At 40.2% G+C, this 22761-nt stretch overlaps 1 protein-coding gene and 1 pseudogene across 4 annotated transcripts in view; both read left to right on the top strand.

Moving 5' to 3' along the window:
• The window catches only part of AK5 (adenylate kinase 5), a 307026-nt gene that overhangs the window by 97497 nt on the left and 186768 nt on the right, over positions 1–22761 (top strand). The window lies entirely within an intron of this gene.
• Positions 2289–4135, top strand: LOC108533039 (actin, cytoplasmic 2-like; annotated as a pseudogene). The gene has a single exon (XR_001886629.1). The product of XR_001886629.1 is annotated as an actin, cytoplasmic 2-like (transcript).

Here is a 22761-nt window from a genome sequence, read left to right as displayed (position 1 = left end):
AGAGATCCACTGTTAGTCTGATGGGCTTCCCTTCGTGTGTAACCCGGCCTTTCTCTCTGGCTGCCCTTAACATTTTTTCCTTCTGAAAATTTCAACTTTGGTGAATCTGACAATTATGTGCCTTGGAGTTGCTCTTCTCGAAGAGTATCTTTGTGGCATTCTCTGTATTTCCTGAATTTGAATGTTAGTCTGCCTTGCTAGGTTGGGGAAGTTCTCCTGGATAATATCCTGCAGAGTGTTTTCCAACTTGGTTCCATTCTCCCTGTTACTTTCAGGTACACCAATCAGATGTAGATTTGGTCTTTTCACATAGTCCCATATTTCTTGGAGGCTTTGTTCATTTCTTTTTACTCTTGTTTCTCTAAACTTCTCTTCTAGCTTCATTTCATTCATTTGATCTTCAATCACTGATACCCTTTCTTCCAGTTGATCGAGTCAGTTACTAAAGCTTATGCACTTGTCACATAGTTCTAGTGTCATGGTTTTCAGCTCTATCAGGTCATTTAAAGACTTCTCTATATTGGTTATTCTAGTTAGCCATTAGTCAAATCTTTTTTCAAGGTTTTTAGCTTCTTTGTGATGGGTTTGAACTTCCTCCTTTAGCTTGGAGAAGTTTGATCATCTGAAGCCTTCTTCTCTCAGCTCATCAAAGTCATTCTCCATCCAGCTTTGTTCCATTGCTGACAAGGAGCTGTGTTTCTTTGGAAGGGGAGAGGTGCTCTGATTTTTAGAATTTTCAGCTTTTCTGCACTGCTTTTTCCACATCTTCGTGGTTTTATCTACCTTTGGTCTTTGATGATGGTGACATACAGATGGGGTTTTGGTGTGCATGTCCTCTCTGTTTGTTAGTTTTCCTTCTAACAGTCAGGACCCTCAGCTGTAGATCTGTTGGAGTTTGCTTGAGGTCCACTCCAGACTCTGTTTGCCTGGGTATCAGCAGCGGAGGCTGCAGAAGAGTGAATGTTGCTGAACAGCAAATGTTGCTGCCCAGTTTTTCCTCTGGAAGCTTCGTCTCAGAGGGGTACCCGGCCGTGTGAGGTGTGATGCATCAGTCTGCCCCTAGTGGGGTGTGTCTCCCAGTTAGGCTAGTCGGGGGTCATGGACCCACTTGAGCAGACAGTCTGTCTGTTCTCAGATCTCAAACTCCATGCTGGGAGAACCAGTACTGTCTTCGGAGGTATCAGACAGGGACTTTTAAATCTGCAGAGGTTTCTGCTGCCTTTTGTTTGGCTATGCCGTGTCCCCAGAGGTGGAATCTACAGAGGCAGGCAGGCCTTCTTGAGCTGTGGTGGGCTCCACCCAATTCGAGCTTCCCATTGGCTTTGTTTACCCACTCAAGCCTCAGCAATGGCGGGCGCCCCTCCCCCAGCCTCGTTGCCACCTTGTAGTTAGATCTCAGGCTGCTGTGCTAGCAATGAGGGAGGCTCCGTGGGCGTGAGACCCTCCAAGCCAGGTGCAGGATATAATCTCCTGGTGTGCCCTTTGCTAAGACCCTTTGAAAAGCACAGTATTAGGGTGGGAGTGACCCGATATTCCAGGAGTTGTGTGTCACGGTTTCCTTTGCCTAGGAAAGGGAATTCCCTTCCCCCTTGCACTTCCCGGGTGAGGCAATGCCTCGCCCTGCTTTGGCTCTCACTCACTGGGCTGCACCCACTATCCTGCACCCACTGTCTGACATGCCTCAGTGAGATGAACCCAGTACCTCAGTTGGAAATGCAGAAATCACCTGTCTTCTGTGTCACTGATGCTGGGAGCTAGAGACTGGAGCTGTTCCTATTCGGCCATCTTGGAACCATCCCACTTTTTTCTTATGAAAGCAGATGCTCCTTTTATTTTTCCCTGATTTTCTTCTTCAGATAAATAATATATACTTCTCTCTTGGAATGTTGTAGGCTTTCCCAAATTATTCATAGTAATACAATCCTCTGTTGTCATGTTGATCGGCCATCACATGTATTAACCTTTTTGTCCCCTGTATCAACTCATCATAAGAGTTATATTAATTTTGGCCTCTTTATATAATCGGAAGACAAAAATGAGACCACACTTCCTTTTGCATTATATACAGTATAGAAAAATAGTAATTATTTAAATTACTTAATTATTTAAAATAAGAATGTATAATATTAGAATTCCTTGTACTGTAAAGAAATCATATATTACTTTAGAGGTAACCATTGCTTTCTAAAGGTAAGAAACATTTAAGAAGTTTCGCTCTCAGTCGCCACTGCCAGCTCGCGCACCTTGTTCTTCTGCCGCTCAACCGTCCTACCCCTCCACCAGTCGCAATGGAAGAAGAGATCGCCGTGCTGGTCGTTGACAATGGCTCCGGCATGTGCAAAGCTGGCTTTGCTGGGGACGATGCACCCCGAGCCGTGTTTCCCTCCATCGTTGGGCGTCCCCAACACCAGGGCATGATGGTGGGCATGGGCCAGAAGGACTCCTACGTGGTGACAAGGCCCAGAGCAAGCGCGGCATCTTGACCCTGAAGTACCCTATCAAGCATGGCATTGTCACCAACTGGGATGACATGGAGAAAATCTGGCACCATACTTTCTACAATGAGCTCCGCGTGGCCCCAGAGGAGCACCTGGTGCTGCTGACCGAGGCCCCCCTGAACCCTAAGGCCAACAGAGAGAAGATGACTCAGATTATGTTTGAGACCTTCAACACCCCGGCCATGTACGTGGCCATCCAGGCGTGCTGTCCCTCTATGCCTCTGGGCGCACCACTGGCATTGTCATGGACTCTGGAGACGGGGTCACCCACACGGTGCCCATCTATGAGGGCTACGCCCTCCCCCATGCTATCCTGCGTCTGGACCTGCCTGGCCGGGACCTGACCGACTACCTCATGAAGATCCTCACCGAGCGTGGCTACAGCTTCACCACCATGGCCGAGTGGGATATTGTGCGTGACATCAAGGAGAAGCTGTGCTATGTCGCCCTGGACTTCGAGCAGGAGATGGCCACCGCCGCATCGTCCTCTTCCCTGGAGAAGAGCTACGAGCTGCCTGATGGCCAGGTCATCACCATTGGCAATGAGCGGTTCCGGTGTCCGGAGGCGTTGTTCCAGCCTTCTTTCCTGGGCATGGAATCTTGCGGCATCCACGAGACCACCTTCAACTCCATCATGAAGTGTGACGTGGACATCCGCAAAGACCTGTATGCCAACACGGTGCTGTCTGGCGGCACCACCATGTACCCAGGCATTGCCGACAGGATGCAGAAAGAGATCACTGCCCTGGCACCCAGCACCATGAAGATCAAGATCATCGCACCCCCAGAACGCAAGTACTCAGTGTGGATCAGTGGCTCCATCTTGGCCTCACTGTCCACCTTCCAGCAGATGTGGATTAGCAAGCAGGAGTACAACGAGTCAGGCCCCTCCATCGTCCATCGCAAATGCTTCTAAATGGACTGAGCAGATGCGTAGCATTTGCTGCATGGGTTAATTCAGAAGTATAAATTTGCCCTTGGCAAATGCATACACCTCATGCTAGCCTCACGAAACTGGAATAAGCCTTCGAAAAGAAATTGTCCTTGAAGCTTGTATCTGATATCAGCACTGGATTGTAGAACTTGTTGCTGATTTTGACCGTGTATTCAAGTTAACTGTTCCCCTTGGTATTTGTTTAATACCCTGTACATATCTTTGAGTTCAACCTTTAGTACATGTGGCTTGGTCACTTCGTGGCTGAGGTAAGAACGTTCTTGTGGAAGACAAGTCTGTGGCTTGGTGAATCTGCGTGGCCAGCAGTCTCTGATCTGTGCAGGGTATTAATGTGTCAGGGCTTGAGTGTTCTGGGATTTCTCTAGAGGCTGGCAAGGGCTCCTGAACCAGTTTCTGCCCTGCCAGTCTGTCAGGGTTGGAAAGTCCAAGCCATAGGACCCAGTTTTCTTAGCTGACGTTTTCTGCCAGAACACCGTGGGCTGTTACTTGCCTTGAGTTAGAAGCGGTTTGCATTTACACCTGTAAATTTATTCATCTTTTTTATTTATGTAAGGTTTTTTTGTACGCAATTCTCAATTCTTTTAAGAGATGACAACAAATTTTGGTTTTCTACTGTTATGTGAGAACATTAGGCCCCAGCAACACATCATTGTGTAAGGAAAAATAAAAGTGCTGCCGTAACAGAAAAAAAGAAAAGAAAAAAAAAAAGAAGTTTCAAAAAATGTCTTGACAAAAGCATTAAGGATAAATTTGTCATAAATTATTAAAGGAAAACAAACAAGTTTTAGAATTAAGAGTATAGTCACGCCCTTCCACAAAACACACTTTAATGCTGCTGCCAATAAATGGCATTTGCAATATGACATTTGCTATTAATGTGAGATAGCAGTTATATCTGCTTTGAGAAAGTCATATAATTTCTCCATGTTGCTTTTCTTCCCAAAGCAGCATCCAGGTTTCTAGGGAGGAACTTTTCCCCGCAGTGCCTGTTCTGTCCTTGCAGAACAAGGCTAACGTGGCAGGAGCTGCCTGCTGTGAGCCTGGGAGTAGAGACTAGTCAGATGTCTTCTAGAGGGTTCTGGTCCCACCCTGCTGGTCCTCACCTGCTCACACCTGTCCCAAGCAACGGGTACACAGCTTTTGTTTTCACACTTCACCTCCAGCCCCATGGAGAATTCCAGCAGTGAGCTTGGCTGCCTAACACTTTTCCCCATAAATCACTGAAAAGCTGAAATCTCAAAACTGAAAGGAAGCAACTAACAGACAAACTCTGTCTCACAAACTCACATGCAACCTCAAAGCCCTACAGGTTCTCTCAAAGTAAACTTTCACACCATGCAGAAAAAAGTACAAACGGACTTGGGGGGACTTGGATCACAATTTATTTTCCGACTTTTTGCATGATTACTAGATAATCCACCACATTTTAATGAAAGGGGTTTAAAAACTTTAAAGATGGGCCGGGCGCGGTGGCTCAAGCCTGTAATCCCAGCACTTTGGGAGGCCGAGACAGGTGGATCACGAGGTCAGGAGATCGAGACCATCCTGGCTAACACCATGAAACCCTGTCTCTACTAAAAAATACAAAAAACTAGCCGGGCGAGGTGGCGGGCGCCTGTAGTCCCAGCTACTTGGGAGGATGAGGCAGGAGAATGGCGTAAACCCAGGAGGCAGAGCTTGCAGTGAGCTGAGATCCGGCCACTGCACTCCAGCCTGGGCGATAGAGTGAGACTCCATCTCAAAAAAAAAAACAAAACAAAACAAAAAAAAAACAAAACTTTAAAGATGAAAATAAAAGTTAAAATTTAAAAAAAAACTTTAAAGATGGATCAAGATTCTCAAAGGGGACAATGGATAGAATGGAATGAAAATACTGAATGGCATTCTTCCTCTTGGCTGTTCTCCCATTTAGTACAGTCTCTTGTGCTGGAAAGTCGCAGAGAGTGGAAGGAAAGAAGTCTTTTACCTCACCGTGGGCAGAAAGTGAATGCCAGACTCCAACCCCAGACCAGTCCAGCTTGGCAAACTTGCTAAGCAGTGCCACGCCAGCAGCTTGGGAACTGGATTCTGGGATCCTCCATCCCAGCTGCACATAGGCTCGAGACAGGCCAGTGCCTCCCGAATCATTCAAGCACTCCTGAAGTTATTCTGGCTGTCCATTCCTATCCTAAGTTGACTATGAATGTCTTACTTTGTTCTACAGCTTCTTTCTGAAGTCTTCCTTTACCAGTTATGCTTTCTTCTTTCTAAATCATTTATGTGTGGCTGGATGTCACATTTCATTACCTACTGACTCCATCCTGTGCTGACCCAGAGAGGATGTGGGTATGGAAGGAACTATAAATATTTACATTCCCTTTCCATTTGCATGTCTACACACAGTTAAGGCACATCTCCCTTGCAGTCAGAATTCTGTTTAGGCTCTGATTCATAGTAATGTGCTTTTATTCCTAACCACAATTCTCACATGACCAGGACCCCTTCTTGGCACCATTTAGAGTCTTCCAAGGATATATTTATATGGGCTATTTAAAGGAACAGTACCACACTGTCCAGGAGCTGGTTATCCAGTCTATCTTTTCTGTATGCAAGAGGAGGAAGGGGCTCAATATTATAATTTTCCCTGAAGCCAGGAGATCTCCAGGTGGAAAGAGTACTTTACAGCACTGGAGGTGCTATTTGGAAATGGGGTTTCAACTCGATGGCACTATCAGGCCTGCTGGTAAGTCCTTCCCTATCTTGAGTACCTTAATCTAGTTAATTTTTTTTTCTCATGGTAACTCACCTCACAGGCATTTAATCATTCACTTGAGAGTATGGTGCAAAGAATGTGGGCTTCCAAGTAGGGAAGATGTAAGTGCTGACCTCTGACTCAACTGACACTGGAGCAATTTACTGTCCGTCTGGGTCAGTTTGCTTCTTTACAGACAGAAATGAATGATCCTCCTCTACAGGTTATTAGAAGGACTTAAAAAGATAAGGAGTTTGGCATTTAATAAATGGAAGTCTCTATGATTTCACTATTCCATAGATAGTATGCAGACTAAATAATAATGGAGGGAAAGGAAATTAATAGTTATTAAGTTCTGATACTTATTAACACTCCTTGGAAAGATCCATCATGGGAGAAGGAAGAGGGAAGGAGGTAACAGAATTAGGTGATTTTATTGGTCCTACCAAACTGCTTGACCCTCTCAGAAGTGATCAGTAGAAAGACTTGCACTTCTCCATGAAGGTGTGAGTTCATCGGAACCTTTGAGTTTCTTTTATCTGCTTCTAATTTTGTTTATCAATCTCTTTCCCAGTCCTTACTAATGCAACACGTGCTGTTAGCATGTCCTTGTCTTTGATAAACCACTTCAAATAATACCACATACTTTTCATACATTTTTAATCGCTGTCACTTACCAGACCTTGAATAATAACACTAGATTTAAAACAACAAAAAAATTCCTTTGAAATGTTACAGTGAATTTTAGAAAAGTGCTTAACGAAAATTTAACAACAAAAATTGCACAACAAAGAGAAATGGATGCCATTTTCTCTGTCACAGTAAGTTACGAAAATGCAACCATTAACCCAATCATGATAATAATTTTTATGAGACCTTCAACACCAAAATTTAGACATCCAACGGCTTCCCACACACCACTCTCACCTTTTCATGGAAAACAGTTATTACATTTCAACACTCTGGGGAATTAAAAGAAGAGGTGTCTTCAACAAACTAGGCTTGTGGTTAAAATCTCTGTTTAATATTCTGAAAAAGAAGTATGACTCTTAGTCATTCTTAATACATTTATCTTACAGTGTCAAAATATCAATGTTTCCTAATGAGCTTCTAAACCTTATTTTTTCTTTGATCAAGAAAAAGTATCTACCAAATCACTTTGCATATATAAGGACTCAAAATTACTCATGCAAAAAGTAGTATTGGGTAAACAAGACTTTGAGAAGTCTTGTAGCCACCTGAATGTCACAATTTTCAAACATTGTGGTGTTCTTTTGAAATAAAATGTGTGTGTGTGTATGTGTGTGTGTGTGTGTGTGCATATGAAATGAAAGCATCTTGTATATATGAGTGAGTGCCCAATATTTGTTCTTAGAATTTTAACGTGAGCATTGACCAGTGACAAATCCCACATAAACACCACTTCAGTGGCTGCCTTGTATTCTATTATAGGGATCTATGTCATTTGTTTGACCATTCTTTTATTCTTTGACGTTTAGGTTTCCAAGTTTTAACCATTATAAAATGTGACAAGCGTCTTTGCTTTCTTCATGTCCAGGCTTTTAATTATTTTTTCAGAATTGTGTCTAAGAAGGAAATTTCTGGTTCTTTCTTACCCTCTAGATACATATTGCAAAATTACTTTCCAGAATAAGCTTGTAACTGTTTATACTCCCACCAGTTGTGTAGGAAGTTCCCACTTCACAATACCCTTGCCAGCATGGGCACTCTCATTTAAAAAAAATATTTTACATTTGAGGCATAGACTTCAAAGATGAGAGTCTTAGATGACATTTAGTGTAACCTTTTTTTCAATAATTTGTCCTCCCAGTGCTCTAACTGTAAATTCCTTGAGGAGGATTCTGTGTTATCTATTACTATAATCCCAATTGCTTACATATATTAATAGTAATACAGTAATGTTTGTATGTTATCTATTACTATAATCCAAATTGCTTACATATATTAATAGTAATACAGTAATGTTTGCTGAGGTAGTGAGTGAATATATAAATTAACATATGATTGAGGCCAGGTACGGTGGCTCACGCCTGTAATCCCAGCACTTTGGGAGGCCGAGGCAGGTGGATCACTTGAGGTCAGGAGTCGAGACCAGCCTGGCCAACATGGTGAAACCCTGCCTCTACTAAAAATACAGAAAGTAGCTGGGCATGGTGGTAGGCACTTGTAATCTCAGCTACTCGGGAGCCTGAGGCAGGACAATCGCTTGAACCCGGGAGATGGAAGTTTCAGTGAGCCGAGATTGTGCCACTGCACTCCAGCTGGGGCGGCAGAGCAAGACTCCGTCTCAAGAAAGAAAAAAAAAAAAAAAAAAAAAACATATGATTGAATAAGATGTACCTTAACAAGATAGTCATGCTAATTGTGAAGATCGTGATTCAAAAATTAACGAGTGTACTCTCTGAAGTAATTGGTAAATTTAACTTTTGTTTTGAAGTTACCATATTCTTCATTTTTTTAAAATTACTGCTAAATTTGAGCATTACACTGTAATAAGTATATCAGAAAAAGCCTAATTAAAATATTATATTCTAACATCAAAATTGCCCCAAGAAAAACTGTACGTAATGTATGCCTTTCAAGCCATAAAATAATATATAGAGTAAATGTGTCCATTTCTGAGATTTTCATTTACGAACACTGTCCTTTACAACACTGTCATTTCTCAATGGAATTATATTCTAGCCTCAGAGTCTGTAAGAACTCACCTGAAATTAGATTGGTATCTCAGTGTCTTTACTGAGGCATGTTACCAAAAATATAGAAATTTTAAGTTTTAGCCTCTTATTGCACATTCTCTGTACTATCTCATAATTAATTCAAAATGGGGTTTTTGTTCTCTTTGGCCAAAGCAAAATGCCCTTGGGCTTGCTTTTATGCTTTCTCTTTTACCTTGCTTGATAAGTAAAAAGTGTACCAATTAATTTCCAAGTAAGTTATCATGAAATACTCCCAAATAGAATTTTCCTTCAGATTGAACTTCTCATTGCCATTTCAGGTTCATCCCTTTATGCCCAATGAGGAATGGCTTTTTTTTTTTTTTTTTTTTTTTTTTTTTTTTTTTTTTTTTAGAACCAAGAGAAAGGAAGCCCAAAGGTCAGGTTTAGTAATATACCTTCCAAATGTGCTTTATATTCCTGAGTCTCTTTTTCTATAAGTACAATTTTGTTTTAAAGAAAGAGTATATAGTAGAAAAACTTAAAAGTTGTCATTGAGGCCGAGGTGGAAAGATCACATCAGGCTAGTAGTGCAAGACCAACCTGAGCAGCACAATGAGACCCTATCTCTACACAAAATGTAAAAGCTTAGCCGGGTGTGGTGGCACCTATTTGTAGCTCTAGCTACTCAGGAGACCAAGGCAGAATATTGCTTGAGCCCAGGAGTTCAAAGTTACAGTGAGCTCTATGATCTCACCACTACACTCCAGCCTGGGCAACACAGCAAGACCCTGTCTCAAAAAAAAAAAGTTATTGAAAAATCAGTTAAATATTCACTACATTTATCTGATTTGTCCATTTTAAGTATATTAGTAAATGCATTCTTACCAAACTCTTAATATTAATTATTTTCCTTTTGACATGGGCCTATGTACCCTCAGTAACAAGGTCACCATTTATTCTGTGCTTATTACATGCCAGACAATGAGCTAAGTGACTCATATTTATTATCTCATTTAGTCCTCTCAATAACGCTGTACTATAGGGTATTGTTAGTCTCACTTTATAAATGAGCAAACAGGCTCGAGAGACTTGAAGATACTTGGCAAAGTCACTGAGCTGAAGGGCAAGAGTGCTTTAATTGAGTCAAGCCAGTTCAGACCTTATGCTCATGATACTAGGAGGTAACATAGAGTAGTGCAGATCATCAACCTAAAGCAGGAATTTCAAACTAATTTTATCTGGCATGCCAGACTTGATCAGTAGCCCATTTACATGCTGTGTTGAGGCAGGTGAACAATTTGAGTTCTATCAGAAAGAGTGTCACATTCTGCAGTAAATGCAAGAAAAGGACATCAGGGCATACATGCTGCGGATCTGCCATCCCAGGCCTAAAAGAAACAATATGCAAACAAGTGGAAATGAGAACAGCCTCAGAGCTGTACTTCCCTAGGTGCTGACGCTCCATGCCCCATCTCCTACCTTCTGCTTGGGCTTTGTTAAATAGGCCAAGAGATTTTCTTTTTACAATCCCTATAGGTTGCAAATATTTTGATGGACTGGATCTTCAGCTGTTCTGCAAGCCTTCTTCCTAGGTCCCCGTCTGGGAGTATTCGCAATATGTCATCTGTAGAGCTGGGAAACTGAATCATCTTGGTGCTGCACTGGGCACTTTCCTCCTACAGCCACACAATGGAATGCAGCTCTTCAGAGACACTGTGATAATCAAATAGATTCAAAGCATTGGTTCCATATGGGAGATGGTGTAGTGCAAAGGATCATGGTTTGGAATGTGGAAGCCTGCGACTGAGTCTTCACCCTGCCACTTGCTATGTGTGTAACCTGATGACTTAACATCTGAACCTCTGTTTTCTCATCTGTGGGAATGAACACATCATGTTAATATTTATTTCCCTAGGCCGCTGTGATGCTTAACTGAGAGAATGAAGGTACAAATGTATTGTAAACTATCAAGACCTTGTTATTAGAGATTGCTGTAGTAGCTAATGCTGTTATTTTTAAAATGTTTAACAGTTTCTTATGAAAAACACAGCAGTAAAATTTATACTGCAGTGTTGAACACATTCAGCACAGCTTCAGACTCCTGGCTGTGTGTGAAAACTCCAAGAGGACACCACTGGTTTATGTCACTTGAGACTCCAGACATTGAACAGTAATTAGGGAACATGACAGTAATTTGATTTAAAGTCTGCAGCCACAGAGTTCAGGCTCCATCCCTCTCTCCTCATTCTCCCTCAGTGCACATCCAGGGGGAGGACAAGTAGGTCGAAGCAGACTCGGATGGTGCTTGCTAGCCAGAGATTAGAAAAAGTGAGCCCACCAGTTCTACAGTTGTGCAAAACCAAGCCAAAAGTGAGCACTTCAGTGCACTCAATGCCAGAAAAAAAAAAAAAAAGAAAAACCTGTCTTACTTTTTTTGTTATTACTGACTTCATGAGTAGTGCATGTAACTATTTCTGTGGGTCTTATCTTTGATTTTTTTTCTCTTTGATTTTCAAAAAGAACCATTAACATTTTGATATTATGTTTACTGAGAGGTTGCACAATGTCAGCCAAAGTAAAAGGGATATGAATGAAATAAGAAATACAGAAGTCTGGCCAGGCACAGTGGCTCACGCCTGTCATCCCAACACTTTGGGAAGACGAGGTGACAGGATGACTTGAGCTCAGGAGTTTGAGACCAGCTGGGCAGTGTAGTGAGACCTCCTCTCTACAAAAAGATAGAAAGTTAGCTGATCATCATGGAGCATTCTTCTGGTCCAGCCTTGGGAGGCTGAGGTGAAAGGATCGCTTGAGTCTGAAGGTTGAGGCTGCAGTGAGCCAAGATGGTGCCCCTGCACTCCTGCCTGGGCAACAGAGTGAAACTGTCTCAAAGAAAAGAAAGGAAATATGGAAGTCCTGCTTTAATCATTAAGTGACACCATTAAATAACACTGGTTTGTAGTAAAGCTGAAATAAGCAATTATGTGACTCTGCTTGAATATTTAAAGAAATAGGACAATAATTTGCCCCAAAAGTATGAAGCAGCTCCTCTCCCATCTTTTGTGGGCTGTTTCTCCCCTCAGACTCTGTGTTGTCTTTCTTGGTTTCTCTCTTGACTCTTGTCATACTCTTCATGGGAGCTCCAAACACATATATCAGACTCCCTGTCGGTGGTGTCCTCTCTACCTGGGTGTCCCACAACCAATTTAACACAGTTTATCCCAAGACTGAATTTATAGTTTCTTCCCATCCCCAAACCTGCTTCCTTCCTATGTCCCTTGCCTCAGTAAATGTCAACACCATCTCCTAAGGAGCCTATGTCAAAAGCCTCAGTCATGCTAGACCACCCTCTCTCACTTAGGCCCATGTCCAATCAGTGGCCAAGTCCTCATCATCCCAGCCTCTTGATGTCTCTTCAGGTCAGGCCCTCCTCACTAGTCCTGCTGCCACTGTTTTGATTTAGTCTCTTCCTCCCATGCCATCTTTTCTTACTGACATTACTACAATAACTCACTGCTTTCCCTTTTTCTAGCCTAGTCCCTTCCAACCACTATCCACATGCTTCATGGGTAATGTGTATGATCATGTCACTCAACTGCTTAAAATCCTTCAGTGCTTTCATATTATCTCTTGAATAAAATGAGGATCTCTTGGCATGACACTTAGGGCTACTCTATCATGTTATCTTCTGACTGTACAGAAATACTAGTGGTTCCCTAAGTGGGTGATATAGTTCCACACTTCTGTGCTTTAAGAGATATTCCTTTACATGCCTTGTTTCTTTTTTTATTTAATATTTCTTCTTATCCTCTTAGCATCCCAGTATACCTTTGCATGCCTTTTACCCTAGGAGAATGCCCACTGACTCTTTAAGCCTTAACTTGAATATCACAATCTTTATGAAACTTTTCTCCTTTGTGTTACTATAGCAACCTGTAAATACTTCCTTGATAGCACTTATTATGTTGTTTTATTATGAATTTTTTTAAACATCCTGAGACAATTTTATTCAAATTTCTTATATGCATCTCTAGCATCAGGGTATATGTCATCATAAAAGTCACTCTTTAAGTTCTCTCAGTTTTCCAGAATGCATCAACTTCACTTCTGTGTAAGCTGTTTGAGACACAGCACTTTAAAAATCCATGTAGGGTGTTATGAAAATTTTATCCCAAGTCTTGAATACCCATTTGAATAACATTTAATTTTTTTCACTCTTCATATATGTGCATGTTGATAATCTCTGCAATGTGATGACTTACATTATAAGGTCCTCACACTACAGGTGAAGCAGTATAGTAGTATATTTTTTTTAGATGGAGTTTTACTTCTGTTGTCCAGACTGGAGTGCAATGGCATGATGTCTGCTCACTGCAACCTCCACCTCCCTGGTACAAGCGATTCTCCTGCTTCAGCCTCCCAAGTAGCTGGAATTACAGGCGTGTGCCAACACACCTGCCTAATTTTGTATTTCTAGTAGAGACGGGGTTTCACCATGTTGGTCAGGCCGGTCTCGAATTCCTGACCACAAGTGATCCACCCGCCTTGGCCTCCCAAAGTGCTGGGATTACAGGCATGAGCCATTGCACCTGGCCAGTATAATAGTATTTGAAGGCAGACTCTGATTAATTAAAAATTCATATTAGAGCAAGTTTGGGTTAATAAAAAACCTGGAGAGAGAATATGTGAAAAAAATTTGCAGATGGAACTGAGGGAGCTCTCCAGGGAAGATAAAAGAGCTATTAAGGTAACAAGAACTGAGGTTGATACAATTAAAGTGTCAAGAATTCTTACAATCTCTAGGCTAAGGGGAGTTTTAGATAGGCAGGACAGCAAACTGCCATCAGTCTGAATAGGAAAGAGGTAAAATAAACAGTGTTGGAGGTGGGTTATTATTCCAGCTGTTGTGTTTGAGATGGGCCTGCTTTCATAGTCTTGAGAGGTCTGGGCAAAAACACATCACAGCAGGCACAAGAGAGAACATGCTGGGTTGCTGCTCTGTAAAAATCGTGTTTCTTAATCCTGCTCCCCAGGGCCACAGTTTTGTGGCCAGAATCTGTCATGTGCTCTTTGATTTTTGTGGGTCTGGGGTGATCCAGCATGAGAGGAACCAGTGGTTGACCGGGAAGGAGCACTGTGTGGCAGGGGTCCCTTGCTCTGGGCGAGCCCTGGCAGAAAGCTTCTGATGGCTGTCTTCCCCATAGATAAATACCCTCCTTGCGATGGACACAGTTGGCATCTTCAGCGCCCCTTCTGGAGACTTGCCCACTGTGGTTCACAGAGCACATTAATCATCATCATTATCACAGATCCCAGAAAGGAAGAGGATTTAGGTTTCTTGCTTCCTTTCTCTGCTGGCAGCAGGTGACAGCAGAATTATTTATCTTTTGGACTTAGAGGAGTTGGTCTGGGACTCTGCACAGATTTAAAGGGCTGCTGGTTGTTGTATTTGGCGTCCTTTGTTCCTAGTAACCCAGGTAACCTTCATGGTGGCAGTATGATCCCCTGATACTGCAGGAAATGTGAGAGTGAAGGAGCATGTTCTGTGTTGTAAATTTATGACTTAATTAGTTATTTTCTTAACATCTTAGGTAGGAATTTGGGCTTAAGCAGGGCACATCTATCTTTAAAGAATACACAAGGTTTCCAAGTTGAAATTTGAAAGTAAAATAAATGTAAGGAACAGAAACAAGAGAGGTGATATACTTCATTACTACTGTTTTATCTCCATGCTTTTATTGCATGGGGATTTTTCTCAGATTTTAATTTGTATATTACATGAATCTAACAAGCATAAATAACGTATCTGGGTCAGTATTTAACATATACATTTCATAAAGGTCTTGAAAGCCAATGGGGTCTAAAACATGTTTGATTATTTCTGGTAAGAAGGCTGGATTTTAAATCTGCTTCTGTAGCATCTCAACAGCTTGCAGGGTTCCAAGGAACTCATAATTATTAATGATAAATCCTGAAGTTTCCCACTGAGCCCACAGAGTAAAGAATACTATTAAGAAAGCAGACACTGAATGAGCCAGCTGAAATGTGAAGACCACAAGAGTGCAGTTCCTGTTTGGCATCCTCCTCAGCAAGGTGGGATGCCGGAAGCAACTGCTGAGTGCAGCCCTGGAGGTTGGAAGGATAGTGGGGTGACAGGCACAACCCAGGCCTAGAGCCCCCAGAGCAATAATAATAACTCACGTTTATCAAGCACTTGCTGAGTGCCAGATTCTGTGCTAAGTACTTTATAGCCAATCCTCTCAAAACTGCCCCATTTTTGCAGACTAGAAACCGAGGTTAAGAGAGGGTAGGTAACTGCCTTAGGTCACACAACTAGTTAAGTGATAGAGCCAGGACTCTAGATCCTGCATTTCCAACCAGTTACACTCTACTGTTCCCCACATTTCATCTGGAGGAGGCTCACTCAGGTCCTCAAATATTTATTGACCATTTACAATGTACAACACATGTGCTAAGCCCCAGTGGAAAACTGTGAACATATTTACTGATTTAATCAACAAGCATTTATTGAGCATCTTCTCTGTACCAGGCACCGTGCTAAATAAGCACTGGGGAGTGCAAATATGGCTAAGACATGCTCTGTGACCTCAAGGAACGTATAGACTAGTGTTGGGCACAGACAAGTTATTCAACAGTCCTGGGTACCTTGTGCTGTCGAGATGTGTGCCACAGAGACAGGGCCATCTAACAAGGTCAGAGAAAGTCTCCAAAGAAGAGGTGGCCCTGAGTTGAGCCATGAAGGGAAGATAGGAATTCGCTGGGTAAAGTGTGGGGACCAGAGCATTCTAGCCAGAGAGAGCATGGAGGTGAAAGTGTGGCATGGTGAGGAAACTCCATTATGGCTGGAGTTTAGAATGAGGTGGGACTTGCAAGAAGTGACTCTGAAAATCCTAACTCCACTTTTCATTTTAATACTGTTAATGCTTTAAGGTTGAGGGTCTCTCAGAACATTAATTCTCTCTTTCTTAAGCAAAAGATTCATTTTGACATATGCTATAGATTGAATGTTTGTGTTCCCCCCGAATTTGTACATTGGAACCTAACATGTAATGGTATTAGGAAGTTGTTTCCACATCAACAACCTTTGGAAGGGGTCAGAGAGACCTTTGGGAGGTGATTAGGTAATACCCAGGTAGCTCACTTTTCCCTTCTACCCTGTGAAGTTATAGCAACAAGAATGTTTATAAACTGGAAAGAGGGCCCTCACCAGGCACTGAATCTGTCGGTGCCTTGATTTTGGACTTCTTCTCTGCCAGAACTGGAAAAAATAAATTTCTGTTGTTTGTAACTGACCTAATCTATGATATTTTGTTATACCCAATGGGCTAAGACAGCCCAGATTCCACTCATCTGTTTATTTCTTCCACAGATATTTAACACAGGCCAGCTGTGTACATGACACATGTACAAGACACCATGCTTGGAACCAAAAGAACAAAACATGGTCCTGCTTTCAAAGACATCGTATACATGAGGGCAAGACAGACATGCAAGCAAGCAGTAGCAAAATATTACTTTACTGAGTCCTTAATAGGAGGATATCCTTGATTTCACAGGGGTTTGCTTAACAGAGGTCTGAACAAAGGACATCTGAACAATTTTCTTCAACTCATAAATATTTGGGGTTCCCAGGTAACTCTATCTTATCATTACCACCATTCTCCTATTATTACCAACTAGAGCACTCAGAGTTCTCTATTGTGTATATTCAGCTAAATTATAGAGACACTGTTATTTAAAAGTAACTAACATCTTACTAGGTGAAATAAATTCCACATTGACATGGAGGCAACCCTAATAAGTACACTAGATAGCATTAAAATAAGCAAAGTAGGAGATTAATGAGAAAAATCTTAAATGCATTATTGCTTGCCAGACCTCCTTCGCCATGCACATGCCACCCCCCTCCACCCACCCTCCGCACAGGGAGAGGCTGCACAGGTTGAAGGTGGTTGCTGCATTGCTTAGGGATCTCAGGCAACCATTTTCACCAGCAGTTCCTCCATGAACTTTTATAAAACAGATTTTCAGACATTCTTTTCATTAAGAAATCTTTTCTGCATTAAAATGATATTAAGTCCTTTCAATCTTTTCCCATAAATGAACCCAGATCCTTTTAAATTTCCTCATAAGACCCATTTTATAATCCTTTAATCTTTTTTGTTGTTGTTGTTTGTTTCTGTTTAGAAACTATGCTCAAAATGCAAAACTGGGGCAAATGATAATACCAGATTTAAATATAGCCATTTCTACTAAAGATGTAAAACACTTTCTTAAATATTTCATTTGTTTTAGAGACAGGGTCTCACTCTGTTACCTAGGCTGGAATGCAATAGTGTAATCACGGCTCACTGCAACCTCAAATTTCTAGGCTCAAATAATCCTCCCACCTCAGCTTCCTGAATAGGAATACAAGCATGCACCATCATGCCTGGCTAATTTTTAATTTTTTGTAGAGAGAGAATCTCACTCTGTTGCCCAAGCTGGTCTCAAACTCCTGGCCTCAAGTTATCCACCCATCTCACCTTCCCAAAGTGCTGATATTACAGGCATGAGCCACTGCACCCAGCCTAGAACACATTTTTGTATGTTTTTATTCTATTTTATCCCACCAACCATCTGTGGATTCTTGGGCAAGTCATTAACATCTTGGGGCCTTGGTTTCCTCAACTGCTAATAAAGAGTTAACATGGATACTAGAGACTGTCTAACAGATCTTCTAGCCTTCAAACCCTGTAGTGATGTGATGTTATTGTTAATAATAATACTCTTTCATCCAGAATCACATTATTCTTGAGGCACCTGTCATCTTGAGCCTAAATACTGCCAAGTTTATTGCTAAAAGTAAAGCTTGTTCAGACAACCCACTTATGGTCCTAAATAAAAGAAATACAAAGAGAACAAATGAATATGTTCACCAATTCATTTGTTATACCTAAATAAAGTGTATCCCTACAACACAGTTTAGTACCATATTAGAAAAACCATTATTATGATAAATGTCAGCAGAATGATTCAAAAACATCATAATGAGTATTTGAATAGATTGCTTTAAAAGACACTTGATAAAGTCATACATTCTTCTGGAGTTTTTGAAAAGTAAAGGTTAAGCATAAAATTACTCTTTTAAAGTAGCATTTACTGAAAATTAACAGTCACTATACTTAACAAAAATATATTACACACATTTCCAAACAAAACAAGAGTACACTTTAGTGCACTCAAGTTATCTATATTATTAAGGATTCCTGCCACTGTGAGAAGTCATAAGAAATGGGGGATTAACACAGGAATAAAGAAAGACAAAGATTACCATTTGCAAACCATTTATGGTTGGGAAATCCAGGGTAATAAACTAAAAGCAATATGTGATGATCTAGAAAATCTAGTAAAGTGATCATAAAATGAACAATAATGAAGGAAAAGAGATGCCATTCCCTGTATCAATAAAAATAATAAATATCTACTACTTATGCTAATATGGCATTCTCTAGCACTGAATAAAAAAAATTATGAAACCTTCATGGGAAAAACAAAGGACTATTTGAGTAAAAGCCAATATATTTCTTGTTTTTGACCCTAATGTTGAAGAACAAAGTTACTACAATTCCAACTAAAATATCAAAAAGTAATATCAACATGTGAAGAACTTTATAAAATATGAAATACAGAGGTATGTTAAATCAAGTATTTTTAAGTGGTAATAATACTCTAGGAAATGAGTAGCTACCAATATAAATAAAAATAAGCCACAATGAACTCTAGTTGAATGAAACAGTTAAATATATGGGGTTTTTCCATTTAAACTGTAATATAATTGCTCCAATTATTAAGGAAAATATATTTCCCTTCACTGTTGAGCAAATAGGAGAAGGGTGAATGAATTTCATTATTAAAAGATTAAAAATATGTTATACTAGAGATATAATAAAACCACCATGAATATGACAGTTTCTTCATATCTAAATTTCACATTTTAGAAAACCTTAAGCATAATAGCAGGTCCTTATTCTACAGATGGGCACAAACAAACATTATTTAGAAAAAAACGTTCATACTTTGCTGCGAATCAAGGAAATATCAAGTAACCCAAACATGCAGTACCGCCTCACAACTACTTAAATCATCAAAAATAACGAAACTCTACAATGACAGAGCTGTAGAGTACATTCATACACTGCAGGCAGCAATGTTTTACACTATGGTTATAAAAGATAGTTGGAAGTATGTAACAAAATCTTTCAAAATCCTTTTAATGTGCAATATTTCTAGAACTATGTAGTGATGGTGATAATTATATCTACTATACTTATTGGAAATCTAAATTAAGCCCTGCACTGGATGCTTTATAGATATTATTTCATATCCTTACTGAAATGCTACAGGTGGACATTACTGACTGTGTTTTAAAGATAAGGAAATTGAGACTCAGAAAGCCTGCATAAGTCAATCAGATCAGAGATTCAAGTCTTGGTTTACCCAAGCTCTTTCTGCCACCCCATGCTGCCTCTGAAACAATGCAAAAGAAAAACAGAAGAGAAAATAAGGAAAAAGAAAGAGGAAGGAAAATAAAAGAAATAGAACACCTTTCTGAATTAGTCCACATGCCCCATAACAGAAACTAGAAATAATTCAATGCCCAACAGTCACTATGGAAGTGAATTCAAAGTATATAAATAGCATCTATCAAAATGGACACACCCCTTGTTTGCAGCAGTACATCTAGGATCTGGTAATGATGACGCTACTTCTACAAATGATAACCAATTAGTGAATGGCAGGACTGAGGGTTGTTTGGTAGTTGTGGAGTGAGAGGCAGAATGGTATAGTGGAAGTACATTGCCTGGGTGCAAGTCCTGGCTCTGCCCCTTACTGGATGTATAACAGTAAGTTTAACTCTTAAACTCTATTCATCAACAGCCAAAATTTGTTGATTAATAGATTGCTATGAAGTGGGTGAGATGCTCAGGATAGGGCAGTTTTATTCATGTATCAGTGACATTTTGGGTAGTCTGACTTCATGAAGGTAAATTGAGACTTTACAAAGCTTTTAAGTGTGTGTTTCTGTTTCTGTCTTCTGCCCCTTCCCTGCCCCCCCCCCCAAATAATAAATATTTTGGCTACATTCTACTATTAGGCATCAAATTCCCACTGTTCATAAATATGTGTGGTCAACAAAAAGGCCTTTTGAGGAAAGCTTTCAATGTGAAAGCAGGTGCAATATACACAACAAAAAGCAATGAACCTGGAAGAAATGGAAACAACACAGGAAATGCGAGAAAACATTAGCAGTCTAGTTACATCTTCAGAGAAATATGAGGAAGTAGTGTCACCACAGAACAGGAACAGGATGCCATGAGAGAATTAATCAAGTAATAGAAAACAGTGGCATAATAGTATTTGAAGATCACAAGCATAGGAGGTGAAAAGTGGTATAAGAGATAAATCCTAAAACTGAGAAATCAAGAAATAGCAGTCAAATATATTGTTTACAATGGCAATAACTTCCAGCGGAAACAGCTGAAGTAAAAATGAGTTTGCCTGCAAGAGAGCAGACTGCTATTTTTCGTGAAGCCTTTTGATACCATATTATCTTTCTTTTAAACTCTCTGTATATATTACTTTGATTTAATTATTTTTAAATTTTTTAAGAGGCTTGGAATAGTCATAACCTTGCTTAGTATAACAGTTGTGTTCCTGGCAATCATAGAGTAATTTTTAATAAATTAATCAATATTAATTCTCTTTGAGCCCTTAGTAAGTCAAATAAATTAGTTTAGGCTGTGTGTGAAATTTAGAGACTTGCAAGAAGTCCACTCCTTCCAAGAGTCTATCGTTTATTCAGGATGGCAATATTATAAGGCAGCATATTCCAAATACTAAATAAGAGTAACAGCCTGACGCTGTCTGTCTCTGGACTTAAGAGAGGAGATGATGTAGGCTTCAATTCATGGAGAAGGGGGCTAGAGCTGAGTGTTTAGAAGAAGCTTGTGATTACGCAGAGGGATGTGGAGGACTCTGGGGTGAAAGGGAGAGCACAGGAGTAGAGGCAGGCAGCTCATATGAGACTGTGAGATGAGTAGTAAACCAGGTTGGAAGAAGCATAAGATTTGTATTGAAAGAGTGGGGTAAAATCAGTATGAAAGGGCAGCCTGGAGACACCATGTCAGGGGTGGATTTCATCTCGTAGGAAATAATAAGTCCCTGAATGTCTTGTGTCTGCAAATTTCTGGAGTACATGAGAAAAGCTGTTACATATGTATAATGTGTAGTGACCAAGTCAGGGGTATTCAGGGTGTCCATCACCTGAGTACAATACATTTTTGTTAAGTATAGTCATCCTACTCTGTTCTCAACATCATTTAATTTATTCCCTTTATTTTAACCTATTTCTCTTAATCTTCCCCTCTCCCTACCTGCACTCACCCTTCCCAGTCTCTATTTTTTTCACTTCCTACCTCTATGTGTTCAAATTTTTTCTCTCTCACATATAAGTGAGAATATGCAATATTTGTCTTTTTGTGTCTGACTTATTTCACATAAGATAATGACCTCCAGTTCTACCCTTGTTGCTGCAGATGACAGGATTTCATTCTTTTTATGGCTGAATAGAATTCTATTGTATAAATATGCTACATTTTCTTTATCCATTCATCTGTTCATGGATGCACAGGTTGATTTCATTTCTTAACTGTTGTGAATAGTGCTGCGCCTGAATGTTTTTGAGCAAGATGTAGGCAAGATCAACCTGCTGGTAGTATGTGGCTTGCTGTGACCAGAAGACTAAGCCAGAAGTCAAGAAGGAGTTAAGCAATTATTGCAAACTTCCAGCTAAGACATGAGAGTGACTTTAACTTGAACAATGGCATTGGCAATGGAAAGGAGGAATATTAAAATGTTAAATATACAAAACTTAGGGATACACAATTTTTTTCATCTCTAAGGAACATTAAATATTATTTTACCTTAATTGTCACTGTAAATTTCTAGAATGTCATTATAATCAATCAGAACTTTGACCAGCATGAGTTAACCACTGTTACTACTAAGTTGACAAGGCCAAGCAAAGAAACTCAAGGTTTTAGCTTACATTTAGAGCATCTTTGTGGACACAAATACAATTCCCATTAGGCATTCTGAAATGCAAAATATTTTTTAAAGTAACTTATGGATGCTTATCACTGCTTTCCTAAACCCCAATCAGACTTCCAGGCTGGAAACCACTGACTGGACCCAGAATGTCTTCATTTATAGGTGAAGAAGCTTAATCACATGTGTCCGAAAACATACTCTAAGTGATTATCAGCACGGAGTCAAAACAAGCCTCTTGCATCTTGCTTAAAGTTAGCTACATTCTGCTGGGAATTAACAGGACTTGGTATCTGATTAGTAACATTTTTAGGGAACAACTGAATCACTTGAAAAGCAAATAATGATCCTCTCATTTATCTTTTGTTTAAGACTGGCTTTCCATTAGTAAAGGTTTGCTCAAAGCAATGTAAACCATTATTTCTGTGTTAAAATTGGCTGCTAAAACCACCATCTGGATACTTTTGTCTAACATTGATTTCTCAGTTGCTTATTTTCTTATTATCCCACCATTTTAAATGACAAGTATTACTGTTTCTTGATCCATTATGACATAATGCCATATTAACAATAATATTGTTTGAAAGTTCCATTGTCATGCATATATATAAATGAGGCTTTAAGAGACTCAAGGTTTGAATTCCTCTTATTCTACTCTGTAACCTTTGTTCTTCCATAATTCTGCAAATACAGTATCACAAGTGTTGGGCATTAATTGCTTATTCAGATCAACCTCACTGGTCTCCGTAGTGACATGCATATTTTATGATACAAGTCAAGCTGCTG

This window comes from Rhinopithecus bieti, unplaced genomic scaffold (genome assembly GCF_001698545.2).
Source record: "Rhinopithecus bieti isolate Rb0 unplaced genomic scaffold, ASM169854v2 scaffold_10654, whole genome shotgun sequence".
Lineage (NCBI taxonomy): Eukaryota > Metazoa > Chordata > Mammalia > Primates > Cercopithecidae > Rhinopithecus > Rhinopithecus bieti.
Note: the sequence above shows the minus strand (reverse complement) of the source record. Positions and strands in the feature narration are given on the sequence as shown.